The sequence below is a fragment of the Thermobia domestica genome, chromosome 13, assembly GCF_964235325.1.
Source record: "Thermobia domestica chromosome 13, izTheDome1.hap1.1, whole genome shotgun sequence".
NCBI classification, from domain to species: Eukaryota; Metazoa; Arthropoda; class Insecta; order Zygentoma; family Lepismatidae; genus Thermobia; species Thermobia domestica.
Genome location: NC_137466.1, coordinates 175,671,214 through 175,694,262, shown reverse-complemented (window position 1 = coordinate 175,694,262; position 23,049 = coordinate 175,671,214). Strand labels below are relative to the sequence as shown.

The window sequence follows — 23,049 nt, the reverse complement described above, 5'->3', positions numbered from 1 at the left end:
CCCTTTTCAAAATAAACTCCTCATATACAAAAAGCGTCAACCCTAGATATGCTGGGCGTTTGTTCGAATCTATATTTAGGTATGATTGTCTACAATTTTATCGTACACTAGTTGAAATGCTATCGCAGACTTTTTATAGCATTTTATTGTTTTTATGCCACAGAAAGAATAAGTTGATGCAAAATATTTTAAAGATATTTTTGAATCCACTTTTTCTTCTTCCTTTTACGATGCGTATTTTTCAATTCAAGAGAAATGAAGAAAACTCAGTTCAACTTAAGCGCTGACTAAGTTCAACAATTCATTTAAAACAATAGGTTTCAAATTCTTTGACAAAATTATATCGCCTCCCCACTTATGATGGGCATTTCAATGGAAAGAAAATAATAAAATCTGAAGACGACCCAAGTGCTGACTGAGCAATATATATTCAGAAACCTCATTTTAAATGATTCAAACGTTTCTTTAATCTGGACAATTTATGAATACAAAATGAAAAATTAACATACATATTTTAGAAGGTGTCTAAAGCGCTGGGGTATGAGAACACTTATTTTTTAATAAGGAATTTCATGTCTCTCACATAAGAGGCTTAATATTAAACCCCTATTTCCCCACCTTTAGGATACATATTTCAATAAAAGAGTGGCACTATAAAAACCCAGATCAAGGTGGCTGCTAACTGTTCAAAAATTCATTTAAAATGGTTCAACCATTTTCCCGTTATGAAGTAACAAACAATGTTAATTTCATTTTTATAATAAATACAGATAAGACGGAGTTTAGACATCTAAAACTAAATACTAAATATAGGAAATTTTTAAAATATAATTATTTGCAGAGAAATTCTTACAATTCATCTTGGTGCAGATGCTTTCTAATAATATTTTTCTTCAAGAAATTACAAATAAATAAATAAATGTTGAGGACGTTAGATGTTCATTAATAACACACTTACTTAATATATCAAATAAAAGTTTAATGGTCAATATTTAGAATTTTACTTGTTGCCTCACAAGACTATTCTAATTTTTGATATTTAAAAATGCTCCTGTTTTGTTTGTTTTGAGAAAAGTTTCTTCAGTTAATGAAAGTTGTTTGTTATAGCTTCAATTTAAATATGCAATAAAGTAGACAATAGAGATTTATTATAATCAAATATTTTAAATTGCTTATTTTACGACTAAATGATTAAACAGAAATATAACTTAACTTGCACGTAGTCATTTAATTAAATCCCATCACCCGTGAGGAATATTATTCTCTTATATATATATAATGGTGAGGCTTGGAAAGAAAGCTTTGTGTTTATTCAACACACTTATGTATTGCCGTATTAAAAGTTGAATTTTAAGAAAAAAGTGTCTAATATTTAGCAAATGGTTTAAGGGTAATGGTAGAGCGTTCACCTCTGGTCATGGATCCTGGATTCGATTCCAGCTCGCTCCAAATGAACTTTGTAGTGGACAAACGCCGTGTGCGTGGATTTCCTCGGCGTTCTTCCGTTTCCTCTCACTTTCTTCATTGCACCATTTCATTCATTTCTCATCATCACCGTCTCCTTTAGCCTAGCCGGCATAATCGTGGGACGTAACACTTAAATATTTCATTTCATTTTCATTTTCATTTTTGGTTTAAGGGAGTTGCAAGACCTGTATGTCGTAGGTAGGGATAAAAGTGGGGAAAAGAAGGCGGACGTTGTTCCCTCACTTCCAAAATTTATCTATGGCATCCCTCCACTTCCTTAAAAAAAAACTACAATGGGTAAAGATAGACACGGGGGACGGTATGACTTCCCCCTACCTTTTCAGATCCACTTTTACCCCTGATCGTGGGTTCGAATCATGTTATGTCTTGTCCTTTCACGATTCCTTCCTTCATTAACATCAGTAATCTCTTACCGTCACCTTTAACGTAAAGGATACGACAATGGAGAATAAAACTCAAAAATAACCAAACAATTTTGCCCATATTCTAAAACATTAGCGTTGTCCACGAAACTAGATTTGGGGCTGTTGTCTCATCTCTGAAAGGTGTAATGAAAGTGCTTTCTCGTCTCGTTTTCAAGAAGAAAAAATCGAGACAAGACAAGAAATTTCACTGGTCTCGTGGGCTACATTAGTTCAACTCTTTTATTGTTATATAATGCATAATATAAAACTATAAGTTGATGAAGTGATTTTAGAAATATAATGAAAAAAAATCAGCGTTTAAAGATACAAAAATTGGTGGTATTCAGCCGGTTCGCTAGAACCGGTCGTTAAAATATTTCGAGTCGCAGGCCCGTTTATTATACTGGACATAGCAGTAAATTTTACTCAGTTATACCAAGGAACAGTAACGTTAAGTTTAACTATCTTTGTTTTCAGAAATTCTTACAGCTACAGATTAAACTGAACTAGATATAAGCGTTTATTTCTTAAACTTTAAATCCTCAGATACCAAGAATGAGAACTGCGATCACATGCGTGTAATGGTGAGGGTTATTTATATTTCAAATGCATAATACAATTATCAACAATTGTCGATCCATTGCTGGATTAAGGTCTTTCCAATACTGTTTCACAAACCATCTATCTCGGATAATTCGTTTCCAAGATATTCGCAGAGCTACCTAATTTCGTCGTATCACCTTGTATTAGGATACTGTGTAGGTTCTCCTGTTTGTCATATATATAGGCGCAGATCCAAGGGGGGCTATAGCGCCCCCTTGACGCTCAGGTATACACTGAATAAAATGGGCTTCAATTCTGCTTTACACTGGATAAAGCGGCAAATTATGGTTTAGCACCTCCTTTGATCGTATCCTGGATCCGCCACTATATATATATATATATATATATATATATATATATATATATATATATATATATATATATATATATATATATATATACAGAACAGGTTGTTAAAAAAATAGAATAATACCACTGGATACAAGGTCATTACACAATATACTCCACTAATAAATATGGTTTAAATGTCGTTATTATCACAACCTGATTAGACCTCTGGTGATGCGAAAGGATTTTGTACATAAATTTACAAAACGAACCGAAAAATTTCGAGATGAGACAGACTGTCTCGTCTCATAGTAATCACTATTTAGTTCTAAAAAGTTGAAGTATAAGAAGCAGTTAGTTTAAATACACACTGCAGAAATCAAGCACATCTTCCTGTTATATAAAATATGTTTATTTTAAAATAGCTATACGTGCTCCTTAAAACATAGTTATTAAAAGAAAGAAAGAAATTTCTTACCAGGCAGTTAATCCTTACACTGTTTATGTCCGCTTTCACTAGTCACTTTGTAATATCGTGCGTGGTAGTAGGATTTTGGTCACACGTGAGTCATAAGGAAAAGACACTCACAAAAGTCGACGCCATGCCAACGTACTGATTACTGAAGTTCAAAATCACTTTCCACATATGTTGTTGTTTCTGAAAAACTTCTTTAAAGATAATATCGTATCGCGAAACACTTGGCTAAGATCCAGGTCGACGTTCTTGCTTAGCTTTAAGAGACGAATTGCGACCAAAGCAGGTTTTCGTTCGCGATCAGAGGAGAGTTAAAAGAAAGGAAGAAAAAAAAAAAAAAAAACGAAAACAGCGAACCGCAAATGTAACATCTAGGGGTCACACAATGGAACTTTGTTAAGATATTTTTCACTTGTGGTGTTAAAACATAACTTGGTTTTTGCAAAGTTCAGACAAAAGCAGTTGTAAAAATATTTTTTTTTAAACTTATTTGCTAAATGACGTATTTAGTTTTTTTTAAAGGTCATGTACTAAACTAAGGGCAACCAACGGAAGCATTCCTCAATCTGTGGCCCAAATACCAGAAATAAAATATCGCATTACGGAACAAATGCAGCGTTCTTTAATGAGTTTATCCACCAGTTTAAGATATGGATTAATATCTTCTTTATTGCTATGAACATCAAAAAAGCAAGCAATAAATTAGCTACATCTGAGTTCCGGGTTCGACTACCGGTAACTGACTAATTAGTTTAAATTAATTAACATTTTGTGGTCTACATCATTCTAAATCATTAGCTTGCCACAGCTCAGAATATGATGTTCGTTTGGTGGTAGAAGAAGTGACGATTTTACATTTTCCCCGGGGGTACTTTCAATATAGGGGGTGAAAAGTAGTACCCCCAAAACTGATAATCCACATTGGCCACAATGGGGAATATGGTCTGTTGGGGAGGGGTATTTTGCAACCTCGAAGAGACATTTTCCTTGGGCCACCCCCTAAAATCATCACTGGGTACGAGTATATTTAGGGGGCAAAATGGGGTACAAAATAGATTATAACAGTAGGGTATGCAAAGGAAAGTTCCTGGTTTTAACCCTCTTTAATAAAATATTTCGGAAAATAAAAAATGTACCATATTAAGACAAAATCGCTCTTGTCATGAAAATATATGAGTTTGGCTGCTTTAACTCCCCCGCCCCAATCCTCCTTGATGAAATTCGGTGTACAGCACTGGTTAACAATTTCCTTTTGCTAACTCCCAATTAATACAAATACTAGGAAGGTTTCGGTCAGGATGTGGCCCCACGTAGGGTAGTCGCTAACGCTCTCATTCTTGGCACGAGAGGTCACGGGTTGGATTCCCGGTGGGGACACTCGATCGAAAAATTGTAAAACTTTTTCACGTCAGCCATCCTGAGTGGGGTTTTCCTGTTTTTTTTTTTTATTTTTTATTAACAACAGGCAAAGGCCAGGATGGTACCAAACATACAGGTCCCAGGCTGCTTCCTGCCTTCCCCAATCCTTTCTTCCTTCCCTTTCCTCGGATAATATGATTGCCGAGGAACGTCATCCCTCATAAATGACGGGCTAACACGACCATAGATGCCGAAAGCCCAGAAATCTAATTCCTAATCCTCATTTCGGTCAGGATGACAGAAACTAAAACATATTCAAAGTATCATTAGTTCAAATTTTTGAAACCCAAAAACCATTATCTGTGTCAAATCAGCCATCATTTACGAATTTTTAGCATCCTCGATGCTCCTAATTGAAGTTTCAACGGGAAAATGGGAATAATTTCTCCAACAAATTCCTTCTAACAAGGTTTGGTTAGTATTCTATATATATCGTATGTAAATTTTGTTTGTATATAAATTTTGTATTTAATTGTAAATTTTAAAAACCTGAAAGAAAAAAATAACCTCACTAAATAGTGATAAAAAACAAATGTTCGTCTGCTTCCACTCTTCTCTTGGATCTGACGTCACTGTTTATTTTTTTATGAGTCTTACTCGCAAGATAGGGACTAAAATATAAGGATTGAGAGATGCATTTAAAAACTTGCAAGTAATAGTACTGATACGTTACTCGGATTACTACTTTACGTAATGGTAAATTGCATAACCGTGCTAGTCGAACTTTATAAACGCCCACGTGTACTGAGTTTTTCATAAAGGATAAATATGTATAAATATTTGTTCCTTTACCTATGTGAAAACTTTTAGATTTGTTCAATCAGGGTGTGTATCACTCAATGCTCCACCTCGCGCCTCCACCTTCTCGGATGTCGGCCTGCTCTTCCCCGACCCCGCCCAATAAAAACAACTCCAATTTAAAACACAGCTAATGGTTCAGACTTTCAATCATCTCCGTCCAATATTGATATAGCCATTAAATTATATAATTCAAAATGAAATAAAATGAAATGTTTGAGTTTTACGTCCCACGGTTATGCCGGGTAGGCTAAAGGAGACGGATTATACAATTAGAATATAGGAAGAAACACTCCAATTATTATGGTATATAGATAATCGTCAATCTCGATTTATCGCCGTTTAAAATTTGATACAAAAAATCCAATTATTCCATCCCAAAATTCGAATTGCCACGGTAGCAAAATGTAGCCTACTACATTTACAATCAGAATTACATTTAGTTCGAATCTTCACACTCCAGATAGTGCTTCGTTCTTCTCTAATGCCGTCTCCTCCTATGCCTGCGGATATTTGTTTCTCCTTATGTAAACAGATATTAATTAAATAACGATTAATCTTTATTTCTAAATGAATCTTCGATTTTTACTTAACACATTTGTTTTCTTTTTCTTTTTCTTACCTTGTATATAATATTTAATTACTAGATTTGAAATATCCCTATCAATGATCATTAAAGACCGGATGTATAAGCTTTGGATGACTTATTTCTTTCCACACTTCTAAAAGTATACATAATAATGTATTTCATAGTATACACACTGCTAAATAATTTTAACCGAGTTGTAGTGCTTAAAATGCTCATTATGATTAAACACAAATACTTTGCTTACCCTTTTTACGGTTTTCAATTAAAATTGCATACTTTATTTTAACAAAAATTTTAGGAATGATCAAAAAACTGGATCAAAAGATTGCGATCTTGGCCAATAATTAATTTTTGAATCATGGCCCACAAAATTTTTGAACGGCCCCTAAATCGAGAAGGTCTACATGAAAATTTTTGATTGAAATGCATTGAAAATGGATCAAGGACCACAAAATTTTTGAACGGGCCCTAAATCAAGTTTTCGTATTTTCTACAGAGTAAGCACAAGTGATAGTGTCGGTTTGGCTACACTGTATGTAGTTCTTCAGATATAAGGCCTAAAAGAAAATATTTGATTGAAATATATTGGATCTTTTTATCCAAAAATCAAATTAAAAGTGCATACTGCATTCTTAGCTACTCAATGCCGTTAACATTGACTCAATATTTTCAAAAGTACATCCATAACCACCTATCTAAACTAGCTGATTTTATTAAAAAAAAAAAAATGGAATCGAAATAATTCCTTACAACGTTTATTTTTTTGTGATAGAACATTGCGTTATCCTAGAGCCTAATAGTTTTGCTAAATTGCATTCGACAAACTTAAGTCAGGTAATACTAAAAAACCTTGATTACAAAACAGATATTAAAGAGGAATTTACCGAAGAACTATGTCGTTATTTTCACATGCCTTCTAACGTCATGTGACGTCGGAAGAATATTTTCAGTGGCACATATCATTTTTCAGTGTCAAGTTCAGAAATTGCACACTAAAAAATCTCACGACAACCCTCCTTATATAATGTAACATACTTAAGTAAGGTAGAATTTTTACCAAAACAAATATTTCATTTAATGTTCGTGTATTTGTTTTTGCTTATTACATCAAAAGATCCAATATATTACAGGCAAAAAAAAAAATGTAGGCCTTAGGCCTTGTACCTGGAGAACTACATATAGTGTAGTCAAACATAAAATATCACTTAACTAAGTATGATGTGCTTATTTCATGAAAAGTTCGAAAGCTCGGTTTAGGGCCCGCTCAAAAATTCTGTGGCTCCTGATCCAAAAACTAATTCTTGGTCAAGATCGCAATTTTTTGCATCTTGATATATTCCTAAAATTCTTGCCCAAGATCACAATCTTTTGTTTCATTTTTTAGAACATTCCTAAAATTCTAGTGTTTTTTTTTTTTTTTAAGTTCCTGATTGCCTTAAATGTTTCAGATAATCACAAACAGTATGTTTTAGAAACAGATAAACAATAAAATATATTTTTTGTTTGTTAATAGGATATTTTGCGAAATATACAAGACATAAATAATTTCTTGTAGCAAATTAAATGACTTTTGAATTATCATTGAGAACCAACAACATTCTGTTTGGCACGTCAAAAACGAGTTTCTTCCAAAAAATTAGTTTCTCGAAAAGTACGCAAAAGAATTTTCTAGCAAAGCATGTTATCTTATTCGGCTCTACGTGGTCTATTGACAGATATATATATCATTCTTTTGGATAATATAATATCTTAGTTAAACAGATATTAAAATTTAAGATAAATGATAATTTAAGGCTATGTCTCAAGTGTAATACACTGTCATCGTGCTAGTGAAGTAATGAAGAGCTTAATCAAAGTACACGTGTTTCAAAATCAATATTGGGATTTTAAGGCTTTGTAGTATGCATTACAATGAACCTACATTTATAAGCAATACACCAAATGAAAGAGCAACTCAAAACAGTTTTGTATGTACGCATGCACTATTTCCTCTGTGTGACGTTAGAAAGCGCTAGTAGCAAAGACAGCGACTAGTCAGTTGAGCATATATTTTAATCACGCTCAACACTAGCCACAGGAGCTAAATAGATGGTTCTGATTGGTTGCAGTTATCAGTTTCTCGCCATGTGATAGCCACTATAAACAATGACGTTAGGCTAGTTTTAGACGGAAGCATTTATCGTAGCATTTCTCGTAGCAGATGTGCTGCCAAAAAATTCATATAATATTCTATGGCATCAAAAGTATATGGTGTTTTTAAACGGAAGCATTTGGATAAGCATCTGTCGTGACGTAGCAAACAAATCACTGCAGAAGAGCACAATTATGGCTCCGAAATTAAGCGTGAGGTAGCTAAAGCTATAGTTATTGTAACAACAGTTCTCGCCGGTCATATTAAGACACGAAAATCACAAAGAAGTATGTGGGCAAGGAGCATCCCTACTCCAACTCATTTTTCTTTACTACAATTCAATTTCCCACACAAGAGCATGGATATTTAAAACAAAATATTTCGCTTCTTTTTAACACACCACGGCGCTGCAATCGGATCAGAAATGCTGGGGAAAATGCTACGAAATAGAGCAGGTTCTATCTACAAGAAATGCTATAGGATATGCCATGGCATGGGAGATGCTATAGCATTTGCTACTTTACACGATAGGATGTAGATGATACGATTTTTGCTACGAGAAATGCTACGATAAATGCTTCCGTCTAAAACTATCCTTATAAACCAACAGGAGAGTATGAAGTAGGGCCCTCGCGAAGCGTGGGTGTGTAGAGGTAGTGAGGAATTAGAGGGGAAGGTGCCAGAGTCACCAGGGGGGAAAGGCAGGCATATGCATCCTTGCCTTCCTTGGGACGAAATTAAATTTATATTGAAGTTGCACCATCCGGTCGTGACGTAATGTCACGTGGTAATTATTCCAGTTTCCACACACAACTTTATTGATAAAAAAAAAAAAAAAGTGATTTACTTACGTTACAAAACATAGCTAAGCAAGCGTCAACGAGCGAAGGGGTCTAGAAGCCTCGCAGGGCTCGTTTTATTCCACCTTTGCCACCATGATAATACCATGTAACATTACGTCACACTCGGGTGGTGATTAGTTTGTGTACTGGCGGGCTAACAGATAACTTCAACCAATCAGAAAGTATTTAGTTCCTATGGCTAGGGTCGAGTGCGAAAAAAATATGCTTAGTCTGAATGCTTTTTATTGGCTTCAGTGATGAATCGAAATTTCACCTAAGTAGCGATGTGAACACTCATAATGTTCGCATCTAGGGGTCAGCAAATCCTCATGACATGGTACAGTAACAACAAGGCAGGACTAAAATGAATGTGTTTTGTGCCATATCCCGGTGGGAAATTCATGGGCCTTTTTTTGTCTACCGACTTGGTTTGTGCCGTGTGACAATGAATGGTAGTCACATTGAATACCTGTATCAAAAACTGTTTGAGTTGCTATTTCATTTGCTGTATTACTTATAATTGTACGTTGAATATAATAAATACTACAAAGCCTTAAACCTCCAATATTCATTTTCAAACATTCTGTATATATTTTTTTTTTATATCAGTTTCATCTTAAGTAAGTAGCATGGATTTAGCGCATCATCAATATTTAGATTTAAAACGAAATTCATTTTCGCGAAAATCCATTTTCTCGAAAACAATCATGAGCTTTTACACTAATGTATAACATTTTGTTCATGTTAACAAGTTCTATCAATTCTTATAAGTATCATCTTCAGATCTCCCCATCTCCCCCCGTTAAACGATTTTAATATCGTAGAATTTAGACTTGCCCCTAAAGTTTCACTGTACTCCCTTGTGGATTCCTCTGTTTTACTCTTTCAGGCATGGAGGCTGTACGTCACTTGTACCTAACACTACTTAACATGAGCTCTAAACGGTAGCTCATGAGAGCTCTATCAGGAATAGCACTTGGACCTTCCGAGCCAAAGACGGGAGTAGGTATTCATTTCAAATTCTCTTTTTCTCTGTCGTTAGATACAATTGATTTTTTTTTTTAATATACCGAACAAAGCATGTTATCTCAAATGGAAGAGATTTAAGTACGACATTATGCAATGCAAAACTAATTTAATTAGGTATGCCCTGAATTTAATGACTAGTTAATGTATTCACACTAATTATGTTTCTTTGTATTTTTCTCTTCTTTGAATTGCCTTTGTAAATAACAAACAAAAAATAATAATATCATAATAGAATTCTTAAAGAAAAATGCTTTAAAGAGAGTTCTAAGATTTCATAATGTTAGTTTATGTTCAGTATAAGATGTTCTTTGTATTACAAATCTCTGCATGAAGTATATTTTCAGGATAGATACACCAATTAGAAAGAAAGTATCACAAGCTCTGAGACTGAATTGGCAACGACTCACTGTTCTCGATATATAAATAGGACCTAGTTTTAAATGAAATGAAATCTTTTAAGTTTTACGTCCCACGATTTTGCCGACTAGGCTAAAGGAGACGGTGCTGGTGAAATGAATGAATGAAATGGTTGAATGAAGAAAGGGAGAGGAAACGGGAGAACACCGAGAAAACCCACGGTGTTTGTCCGCCACAAAGTTTACTTGGCGTGAGCTGGAATCGAACCAAGGACCTCATGCGCCAGAGTTGAATGCTCCACCATTGAGCCACCGCGACCCGAACGTAGTTTTAAAGAAAATGTATTTATTTACATTATTGTATTGAGTTTTCTTCCACATAGCGTATGTATATGTATTTAAATGGTTCGAAAACGAGACTACCATTAGAATTTTAAATTTGATTAGAGATTCTCGTCTCGTTTTGGAGACGAGAATCGAAACCAGACGAGAAATTTCACGAATCTCGTTTGAAACATGAGTTTACTCGAGTCTTAAATCTCAAGCGCTGTTTTGGTGTTCTTTATTCATATATAAAAGCTATAAATTTGATAAAGTGGTAGTATGAACACAATAAAGAGAATTTATCAATATTTAAATACTTAAGTCATTATACAATACACTCCAATGAAAAATATTATTTAAATATTATATTGGTCTGTTGCTAACGATCTGTGATGCTATGTTATTCTTCTAGATACACATATCCCACAGAAGATAAAGATGATTACCTAAAGGAAATTTTTACGAAGAAATAGAATGTATATTTGACCAATTCCGCGAAATCATATGAAAATTCTACTAGGGAATTTCAATATGAAGGTAGGACGAGAGGATATTTTCAAACCGATTATAACGAACGTCTGCGTAAGGAAGTAAGGACAACGGCGTTAGACTCGTAAACTTTGCTACATCCAAAAATCTTATAAATAACACAAGATCTCATATCATGACATTCATAAATATTGTAAAATTCTCTTTATTTATGTAGGGTAGAGCAATTATCGTACACGGGAGATTGGATTTTCCCATCACCTTTTATTATAAAAGATCTTCTTGAGTACAAAAAGTATATTAAAATAGGTAGTTTTCTGTAATATATAGGCAAAGTAAGGAACCCAATGACCAGGCGTCGTAGGGCTTTTTGTAGGTGAGGCTACTCTCTTTGACCAAGCGTCGTGAGAGGAAGTGAGAGTTTGTGTCATTAGGTGTCTCTCGGTGACAGGGTGTCGTGAGAGAGAAAAGGAACCCAATGACCAGGCGTCGTGGGGCTTTTTAGGTAAGGTATCTCTCAATTGACCAACTGTCGTGAGAGGGTAACGTGTTCCAAATGGCCAGGCGCCTTAGGTCTTTGGTGGTTTGATCAACCTGGAAAGATTGATGATTCTTGAGGTGTGCTGCTGTCTTTTATCCTAAAATGTCGGCTACCTTCGTTGATCTCCGTCTTGCCGACTGTTGGCGATGGTGGGCGACTCTTCGGTACTGTCTCTGCGCTGTATTTATTTATTGCAAACAAGTGTAATAAGCACATGGCTACAGCCTAGTGTGAAGACACGCGGAACCTTACAATATACTTGATTTCATACGATTGAAAAACACATAATAAAATTAATCACATTTTAGTAGATAGAAGACAGTCTAGCATAAATGATATTCGGTCGTTTAGATGACGTGAGTATGACACTAATCACTACCTGTAGCAGTGATTATAAGAGAATATTGTTGAGAAAAAGGAAATACTCAACATCTGAAAAACGAAGAAATTTAAATTAAAGAAATTAGAGGAGACTTAGGCGAGAGGGGAACTCCAGATTAAAGTGTCAATTAGATTCTCGGCTTTAGAAGAATCGGAATGCACTAGTCTTCAGGACATTTGTGTTAAAATTAGGGATAGCATTAAAATTTCAATAAAATAAAAGTCGGAGCATGCAGAAATACATAGAATAAACCATGATTCGACCAGAAATGCACTTAATTAACAGAGAAGAGAAAACAGGCAGAATTGTGTTGGTATAAAATCCGAACGACATCGCTGCAAAAATTTTCGCTGACATAAGAAGCCAAACCTCCAAAACTTTTAGAACAAACGAAATTTTTTGAAAGATAAAATTATTAAACTTTCAAGACAAAAACATTCAGGACTTGTACAAAGGGCATCAACGAATTTTAGAAAGGCTATCAACCTTGTGCTTATATATTAAAGAAAGCAGACGGAACATATTTTACAGATACGGATAATATTTTGAATAAATGGAAAAAATATTCGACAATTTGATTAACAGAAGACAAAATAAATAATGTTCGAGGAGAAACTGAAATGAATACAGAAGAATCGTATTTCCAGAGTCTAACTGAACAGACATAAAAATTGTTATAAAGAAATTAAAGGAACATAAATCTACGGGTGTAAACGAAATTTCTGCTGAGTTAATTTTAGATGGAGGAGAAAAATTGCGGAACGAGTTACACAAACCCATTCTGCTCATCTGGAACAAGGAGGAATTGTCACAAGAGTTGAAATGATCAATCATTCTTCCAATTTACAAGAAAAGCAACAAAACTGATTGAAGCACATCTCTTTTCTCAACATACAATAAAATTCTCTCAAACATTCTGTTAGCAAGATTGACCCCATATGCAAATGAAATTATTAGAGATCATCCGTGTGGATTTAGGCGGCGAAATCGATTAACTATCGACCAGATATTTACCACTCGTCAAATAATCGAAAAGAAATGGGAATACAATATCCTGGTATACCAGTTATTTATTAATTTCAGAAAGCCTTACATCTCGGCGAGGAGGGAAACATTGTACAGTATTCATACCGAATTCGATGTAAGGTAAAACTTGTTATGAAATGAAATCTTTCAGTTTAACGACCCACAATTAGGCAAAGAGAAAAGGATGATTAAGTCAAGTGAATGATGATGGATGAACAGGTGGAATATGAATGTGGGAGGAAACGGGTGTACTTCGAGAAATCCCACGGACAATACTCCAGCAGAAACTTACTTGGAATAGAGCCAGGTAAGAGCTCTGCGACTGAGCCACCGTCCCCCTCGAGTAGGAAAAGAAAATCCTTGTACACTTAAGATTTCACTCAAGAATGCCTTGAAAAAAGGAGATGCGTTGTTGCTTAGTATTCAGTTTTGTTCTAGAATACACTATAAGGAAGATTAAAGATAGCAACCAGGGCTTAGACCTGAACGGTACTAACATGGTTATGGCGTACGCTGATGATGTAAATCTGATAGGGGATGGTATGGGATTATTAGAGGGAAATATAGAGATTTTATTAAATGTCTGCAGGGACGTAGGTTTGGAAGTAAACTAAGAGAAAGCTGAATACATGTAAATTCACCATGACCATTAAACTGTATATTATGAAAACGTTAAAATATCAAATAATACTTTCAACAGAGTAGGTACTTTCAAACATATAGGATCAATGTAAATAGGACAACACTATATAGAGGAAGAATTTAAATATCGACTGAAAGCAAGGAACTCGTGTTATTAATCAGTTCAAACTTTTTGTTTCGCCAATTCTGTCTAAGAATGTGGAACTTAAACATATAGAACGATAATTATGCCTGTTGCACTGTACGGTTCTGAAATATGGTCGCTTACATTGGAGGACAAACGCAAACTACAAGTATTTGAGAATAAAATCCTCTGATAAATATTCCGATCCAAGAGAGACGATGCTTAGGAATGGTGGAACCTTCATAATGAGGTACTGCATAATTTATGCCATTTACTTAACATTGTTAGAGTCATTAAGTCTAGGAGGCTCAGGTAGGCAGGTCATGTAGCCAGAATGAAAGAAAGTAGGAACAGTTTTAAAGTTTTAACTGGAAATCCAATCGGAAAACGACCATTAGGAAGATCCAGGCGCAGATGGGAGGATAATATTAAGATGAATTTCGCAGAAATAAGAATAGAAAATAGAAAATGGATCCAGTTGGCTAAGGACAGAAGTCACTGGAAAACTTTTGGGAACGCAATATCGAAGCTCTGTGTTCCATATGCCATATTATTAGTTAGTTACGTTGTTATATCACATACATATAACAACTTCTCGTAACGTGGGAGTATTTTGATAACTTCGAAACGAAATTAAGAGAAAGAACAAGGCATAAATTTTGTACATATATTTATAAGACGGAACGTTTTTTTTTAATACGCTACTTATACAAAATTTATGAAACATACGAGAAATTAATATTATTTCTCGTCTCGTAAGTAACACGTAGCAGAATGTGAGAAAATAAAAACCTGCCTCAATTAAAGAAACAAATAAATACTGTTTGTCTAATTTTAAAGATTCTTGGGAGTTAATTACTTTGATATTGATCCTAGTTATCCTATAATTTGCAGAAATATGATTCTGATACTTTTTTCTTTTTTAGGCTAAACACCCTGTTTTGTAAACGTAATCATCATTAAAAAAAAAAAAAAAAAAACTGGCATGACAGCTCTTATGGGCCTGAGCCGCTCCAACGCCATTATCATAGTTGTTATGAAAACGTACTTTTCAGTAGTACGAAATTTGTTGATTCGCCGATTGGAAGTTTATATCATTTTTCAATACTACGGCTGTCGAAGACAGGGTACCGGTATTTTATTTCTCTGTAGATATCTCATCTCGTCTCGATCCTCAAAGAATGATTTCTAGTCTCATCTCGATTTTCACAAAACTCTTCTCATCTCGTCTCGAAAAATGTTTGGGTCATTTCGTAGATTTATGCCTTTTTTTATACATATACTGTAAATCAATTAAGACTGAGACAGTGTTTGCAATCTAAAGCTTGGGTGAAATAGTACTGCTCACGAGACTCAAGAATTGTTTGTCTCGTCTCGAATTTGAAATTGTACTACTAGTTTCGAGTCTCCTTTCGTTTTAGAGCCGAGACGGGAAATTTCTACCAGCTCATGAGGAGGAATACTACTGACAGAAGCACGAATCTTACGTTAAATTGTAGTTGTATATTACTTATGCAACCTACAATACAACCTCGTTTGTATATTGCATATTCTTTAAGTCCTATTGGTTTCTGCATCTCCAAATTTTTCATTACGTCTCTCCTCCCAAGGGCACCGATCCTGGCCGAACCGGGTCCCCCAAAGCTCATGTGGGACTCTCACATTGTATTTATGAATATACAGTATTTGGCATAATTTGAATGTAATTTGTCTTAAAATCCTCATATATCCCTTTTACACCTGGATTAGCCCCCGAGGCTCGTATCCAGGGCCGTTTAGGGGACCGTCCCACCTAAATTTTTTCTGCCTTCATAAAATTTTCACAGTAGGCTTGCAAAACTTTAATATGGTTGAAACTGCCCCGTCTAACTTCTACCGGGCCCCCCTACAGTTTTGGGCTGGCTACCGGCCTGAGGCCCTCCAAATTTACAGAGAAATCGGCGCCCTTGCTCCCCTCCCAAAAAAAGTTCATTCGGACCTAGTGTTCGGTTTTCAGTTTAATTTAAGCAGATACGCCGATAATACAGGGTGAATCAAAAATGACCTTACAACTTTGAAAACTCATATTGGTTTATTCTTTTTATCTTATAGACATGGTTTGGTTTCATTTTGTAGCAAAATACATCAAGTTTTGACTCATGTAGTACACTAGTTCAGAAACAAACCACCGCCAGCGCTAGTGGCAGTTGCAGCAAAGATGGCCGCCTTTACTGGTCTCGAGCATGCTAGCTGTGTGTTTTTGTTTGAAGAATCCAAGTGTGCGATAACTGTTAATTTTCGTACAAAGTATGGTAAAGATTCTCCCAGTAGGCCTAATATTTATCAGTGGTATACGTGTTTTATTGAAACTGGATGTTCGGTAAGACACAACAATTCTTCAAGTCGTCCCCGTACGTCTGAAGACGTTATAGAGCAAGTGAGACTTCAGATGGGATGTCCAATGGAAGCCACATTGAACCTTTTTACGTATAAGGTTATATATATATATATATATATATATATATATATATATATATATATATATATATATATATATATATATATATATATATATATATATATATATATATATATTTATTTATTTTCTGCCAAGGGCGCCCATGTTGTGGTTTCCAAGGGGGCAAGTATAAGCGACGTTTTAAAAATAGTTTCAAATTTTGCTGTAACTAATGTAAAAATTCTATTGGATTTTCGATATTCTGAAATACAATTTCCTCTAGGGGGAACGAGCGCCCCACCTTGCCCCCCTGATGGGCGCCCTTGTATTCTGCTACAAATTGACAGCAAAACAATTCTAAGCTAAATAAATAAATCAATATGAGTTTTCAAAGTTGTAAAGTTTTTTGGTACACCTGTATAATAATTAGACAATTAGATTAGAATGAAATTTTATCTTTAGTTAAATTATTAGTTTTTCCGGATTTCACTGAAAAAAAAAATTAAAAGTCCTTGAACTGATCACGATGGATTATCAAACATATTGCCACCTATTTTTTTCTTTTTAACAATGCCTCTCTATCGACTGTTTCACATTTCTGCTTGAGCGCACGCTTTAGCAGGCTGGTGTAGTTTCTTCATCCGGAACCAACACAGTCAAACAAAAGAATATCGCAGATTTAGCGTGGAATGATGGAAAAATAAACAGACTTTCGCGTATCATATCTTTGAATCTACTTTCGCTTGTTATTATTTGCGTCATTTCCGTACCGTACGGATGGTATGGCACACAATCATTCACACACACACACACGAAAAGTTGTGGCTTATGCATAATGAATCCAACCTACGCGAGGAAGAAAAGCGAATCAAGGAACGCTGGCTTTAAATCTATGATGCAAACTATTTCCAAAGTTAGAAAGAGAGAAAATAAATAACGTTTTTATATACGTTAGACGAAATTCGTGTATGGTTATCCGCAATTTCATTAAAATTTCCTTCCGTTCTCAATGCAAACTCGAATTATTGCAACAGCTTTTCTTTATCCTTTTTTTTTTTCATTTTTGATAGAAAAAGAGACAAAATGAACACATCACTAAGTTTAACATTGCTCAAACGAATAATAGGGGCCTACATATAATATAATTTTCTGTTTTGCTTTATAGTACTAACTAACTAACTCTAAGGCCTATGGAACCCGGAGGTTCAATACCGCGTTCATAAAAGCTCTCCCCTGACTTCTATTCTTAGCCAACTGGATCCAGTTTCTACTTTGTATTCCTATTTCTACGAGATTCATCTTAATATTGTCCTCCCATCTGCGCGTAGGTCTTCCTAATGGTCGTTTTCCGATTGGTCTTTCAGTTAAAGATTTTGAAAGCATTCCTACTTTCTTCCATCCTGACTACATGACCTGCCCACCTAAGCCTCCTAGACTTGATGGCCCTAACAATGTTTGGTAAACCGAATAAATTATGTAGTTCCTCGTTATGAAGTTTCCGCATTCCCCATTCCCGTTCCTCTTGGGTCCGAATATTCATCTCAGGATCTTGTTCTCAAATACTTTCAGTCTATGTTCTTCCCTTAGAGTAAGCGACCATGTTTCACAACCATACAGAACAACAGGCATGATTATCTTCTTTATAGCACAATAAATTTGAAATAATTTACCACATTATTACCGCTAAAGTTTAACGTAAAAGTGACTGCTGTACAGAAGATTGCAGTAGGCTTATTCTTTATTTATTTTATAATATTCGAAATGTGATTTTTGCGTTACTTCCTTACGGAAAATGAAAATGAAATGAAATCTTTCATTTTAACATCCCACGGTTATACCCTTTAGGCTAAGGGAGATGATTAAAGCAAGTGAATAATAATGGAGGAATTGGTGGAATGAGAAAGCGGGAGGAAACGGGAGTACCCCGAGAGAACTCACAAGCACGATGTTGTCCGAGGATCGAACCAGGGACCACACGCACCAGAGGTAAGCACTCTACCACTGAGCCACCATGTTCCCCCTCCAGGGCTGAAGACAACTTTGATTTTGAGTTTAACGTCCCTAGGTAATTTAATATTTAAGGTTCTGTAGGTTTATCAAGTATCTCTTTCCGATCTTAATTTGATTCTTCCCTCAAAAATCAAAGATTACACACATATATATATATATATACAGTGGCGGATCCAGGATATGATCAAGGGAGGGGCTAAACCATAATTTGCCGTTTTATCCAGAGTAAAGCAGAATTGAAGCCCATTTTATCCAGTGTAAACCTGAGCGTCAAGGGGGGCTATAGCCCCTTAGCCCCCCTTGGATCCGCCCTTGAAAGTGTGAACCCGTATAATTTGCAGGCTTTCGGTTCCCGAGCTATGAATGGTCAAATTTTAAGTCAAATTTTCCAGATCTTAAAAAACATAGTCCGAACTCAACGGAGTAGGCCCTGACATGCTACATAAGCGTATGAAATCCTGTTGTATCCAGGCTTTCATTTCCCGAGTTATGGACGATCAAATTTTAAGTAATTTTTTAGTACAAAAAAAAAAAGAAAAGAAAAAAGAAAAACAAAAGGAAACAAATCATGAACTGAACTCATACGATTTGTATCAAACTTGGCTTCATTTTAGACTTTGACATACTATATAACAGTGTGAATTATAATGTTATCCGAGTTATCTCGCTTGCTCGGGATCCTGTCTTTTATAATCTTACGCAGGAACGAATCCAGTCACAGAGGTTTGGGGGGGGAGAACATGAATATGTTAGAGGAGGGCCAAATAATTAAAAATTCTCTTACAAATACCTAAATTGTGAATTTTGTATTGAGGTCTGGAGAAGCCACGAAAAGTTTAGGGGGCCAGGCTACCCCTAGCCTTCTCTGGTTGCGGGGCTGATCTTATGACAATAAATTCTCTGTTGCAGTAAGCAAACACGGAGGTAGTTTAGTGTTCTGTGTTACCTTCCTACCAAAAGAAATTCATTTGGATCTTCCATTCATAATGTTTCGTGTATAAAAAAAATGTCCTTGTGGCTATATTTGGAATATTGTTAACAAATAAATAAATAAATATACAAATTAATGTTGTACACTCCGCATAGCGTAGTCGCTAACGCACTCGTCTTCGGTGCGAGAGGTCTCAGATTCGATTCCCGGTGGGAACACTCGGTCGAAGAAGTGTAACTGCTTTTTCAGGCCAGCAATTCTGAGTGAGGTTTTACTGGGTTTTCGCCATTCACATTAGGCAAATGCCGGGATTGTAACTAACATACAGGACCCAAGTCGCTTCCTTCCTTCCCCAATCCTTTTTTCCTTCCGTGTCCCCGGATAGTGTGATCAACATGGAACGTCATCCCTCACACGTGACGGACTAACATGATCATAGGTGCCGAAAGTGCAGAAATACAATTCCTAGTCCTAATCCTAATGTTGTACCCTTGGACTTATACTTTGCTGAAACTTATGAACTATATTGTGCTGTAAAATCCTCTGTAAAAAAATATTTTAGTATAAAATTATGAAATTGTTTGTTTAGGTTTAGTATTCCTTTCAAGCACCGAGGCTATATGAGACATGGGCCTACCGTTTAAGGTGAAATTCGAACAACCGTAATGCATTTACGTTTTAATACTCCCCACCGGAAATCAAACCCGAAACCACGCGCATCAAAAGTGTACCCACTAGTCATTTTACCAGCGAGGAGGATAAAATTATTACCTAGAAGTAAAACATAATGCGTTGTGTTTATGAAAACATTATAATACAATGTTTCCCATGAGAATTTACAACTTCACTTCATATTCTTTTTTCCAATTAATTTCAACTAAACTAAAAAGTTTTATGAAGAAACGAGGGCGAGGTGCTAACCATGTAAGAGTTGTTACCGCCTTCGTTTGTTATGGGAGGTGTGACAAGAATGGATATGCACTGTTAACTCCAGACAAGCAGAACACGAGAGTTACAAAGAAAATGATGGTTGGGGCTGTTTACCATGGAACGATCTATTCAAAAATGCAAGGTGATAATTTGTAACGGAGTGCTAATTGGAATTCAGTGCGGGGATCGTAGAGAACACTCTTTGTGGGCTGTGCTTTAGTGTGTGCGTATGTATGTGTTGTGTCATAACGATGGGAGAATGTTGACGAGTAACGGAATATCAATATATGGTAAGTAAGTAATTAACTTATTAAATACTGACGGAACAAAATCAATAAGTTGTGCAAACATAATATTAATAGGTTTTCTTAGAAATGTTAATTCCTTATTCCACCGAGCATTTGCGATTCATTCGGTTTTACGGCAAAAGAAAATAACAGCAAGAACAGTGTGTGTCAATTGAAAATTGAAGTATATTACAGCTATATCATTTCACGTACTCTTTTATATTAATATAAAAATTTTAATTATTGAGTTGAGTTAATTTTAACATCCCTTTCAGCAGCGAAGCTATATGAGACGGGACCTACTGATTAACGTGGAATCCGAACCATATGAGCTCCCGCCGAAAAATTCTATTTGTCTTCGTTGACTTTATTACTGTGAAAAATTATGATTTTTGAACAAAAGATAAACTGAAACTTGAAATGAGTAAATCTGATTCTTTCCCAATGCAATAGAAATAATGACTGACAAAGATAAATTAGACAAGCCATTAAGTTGATGCATTTTTAAGTTTGACAAATACCACCAATACACCTTTTCATCTAATGTGGAACATTTTTAATATATGGTATACAATGTATTAACTGTGTTAGACTGTATATATTCAAGTACAGAATATTTCGTAACTATGAGCTAGGCACATTCATATTTGCTTTTTTAAATTTAATAGCTCTGTAGGCAGGTGTATGTATGGTTAGAGAAGTGAAAATACAGCTCTGTATAACTTGTCCTTGCAATAAGACGACAAAAGAAAATGTAATTTACTTACTATTTGAAAGTATACGGTAGTACCATATAAATTATTTACATTATTTAATAACATTATATATCTAGGTACAAACATATAGGGTCTAATAAGTAATTAAAGCAAAATTAATAGCTATTAGCTGAACCTCCCTTGTTTTCATATTGCATTGTTTTAATATGGGTATATAGACACGAGTGAAGAACACGAGGATTCACAAAGGGTCTGAATTGCTAGAGACATATAGATATTGGGATGAATCCATATCCAAGTACGCCTCATTGCAGCTCTACAAGTCCTTGAAGTTGCCAGTATGCAATAGGTTTTGCACTTTAGATAAAAGCAAAGCACCTGCAATGTTCTGCAACCCGCTATATGTAGTTGTTCTACTGGTTGCCTAACACGAAGATATCAACCTTATAGTTAGCAACGCCGTAGTGATGTATATTTTATGGACTCATAACTGTCCTAAAATATTGAATAGATAAATAACTTTTTCTTTTCTTTTTTTGAAAATTTGAATGAGAATTAGCAAATCTACACAAAATTTGGAATAGTCTATATTGATTTAAAAGAGTCTCCTTGCAGAGAAAGAAATTAACAGCCTTGCAGTAGGTAGCGTTACGTCGAAATACAACTTATTGTTTAAAAAGGAAGACAGGAAAGCGTTGAGATGCTTACAACGGAAGTTCATTTTATTTTTCCCTTGAAATAATGTACTTCCTACATAATTTCACTTTTATTCCAAGGATCTTGTACACAATTCTAATTATATGAAACAACGTTACAAACCATTTAGGTTTTCTTTCAGTATGTCTATCACTCTTCAAAAAAAACTTTCGAGAAAACGACATGTGAAGACAATTTTATAATTGTTAAAAAAGAAAAAATCGAACTCGAGATTTTAATGGATTTGAAACATTTTGTATCTCCTACGCATCAAAGTAGTAGTTCGATATCCATTCAGCGTCTTCATTCACCCATGCAGAAAGTCTACAGGACACATCGTTCAAAGTATTGAAACAAAATTTTAAAGTTCTTGAAGTTTTTTTATGAAATTCATAAGGAAAAGTGATTCTTATTTTCCTTCAAATCCAAAAATAAGGACAGTTATAAAATAAGAACTGTATTTTCACTTCTGGAAATTTATTTTTTAATATAATTTATTTATGAATAAGCATTTAACCGAACGGGTGTAAGAAGGATAACTTAATACTTAATGTTATTGCTTGCTAGTTAAGAAGTAGCAGGTTTGAATCCCGTTGATGGTTATTATGACAAGTTTTCAAAGATTTTAGCTCAGTTCCACCAGCAAATGCTGGAATGCAGAGATGAGTGGGTCAATTTTAAATATGGGTCAGAGGATTGTGGGTCAACATTAAACCTGTCACAACAGACGACTCACCATGGATCATTCCTTACCCTACTAGGAACAGTACTGTTGCCGATGAGACGAGACGAGACTAAATTTTCATGCCGAAATGCGAGATGGAATAAAATCTTTACCAATAGAAACAGATAAACTTTTCGAGACGAGACTACACTTTCAGAACATCTTTTCGAGACAAGAAAGCCCCAAATCTGTCTCATGGACAACACTAAGAAAAAATAAGGGTCTTCGCAAAGGATTTCATGAAAGAAACTCTACTTCCCAATGGCTATGAAAATCTCGATCAAGAAGTCGGAGCGATACGAAAACGACCGAACTTACAGCTGAGAACAACTTACGGGTGAAAAGGAAATATATCCTATATACAGGAC

At 35.2% G+C, this 23,049-nt stretch overlaps 1 protein-coding gene across 2 annotated transcripts in view; it reads right to left on the bottom strand.

The window, feature by feature from the left end:
• The window catches only part of LOC145668778 (polypeptide N-acetylgalactosaminyltransferase 1-like), a 129,196-nt gene that overhangs the window by 68,406 nt on the left and 37,741 nt on the right, over window positions 1-23,049 (bottom strand). The window contains exon 1 of one of the 2 annotated variants that reach the window (XM_081736943.1): window positions 3,262-3,444. The exons of the other annotated variant lie outside the window; for it this stretch is intronic. The gene's annotated coding sequence lies outside the window, so the exon portion shown is untranslated. Of the gene's footprint in view, window positions 1-3,261; window positions 3,445-23,049 lie in introns of those variants that run through there. 2 annotated transcript variants of the gene reach the window in all.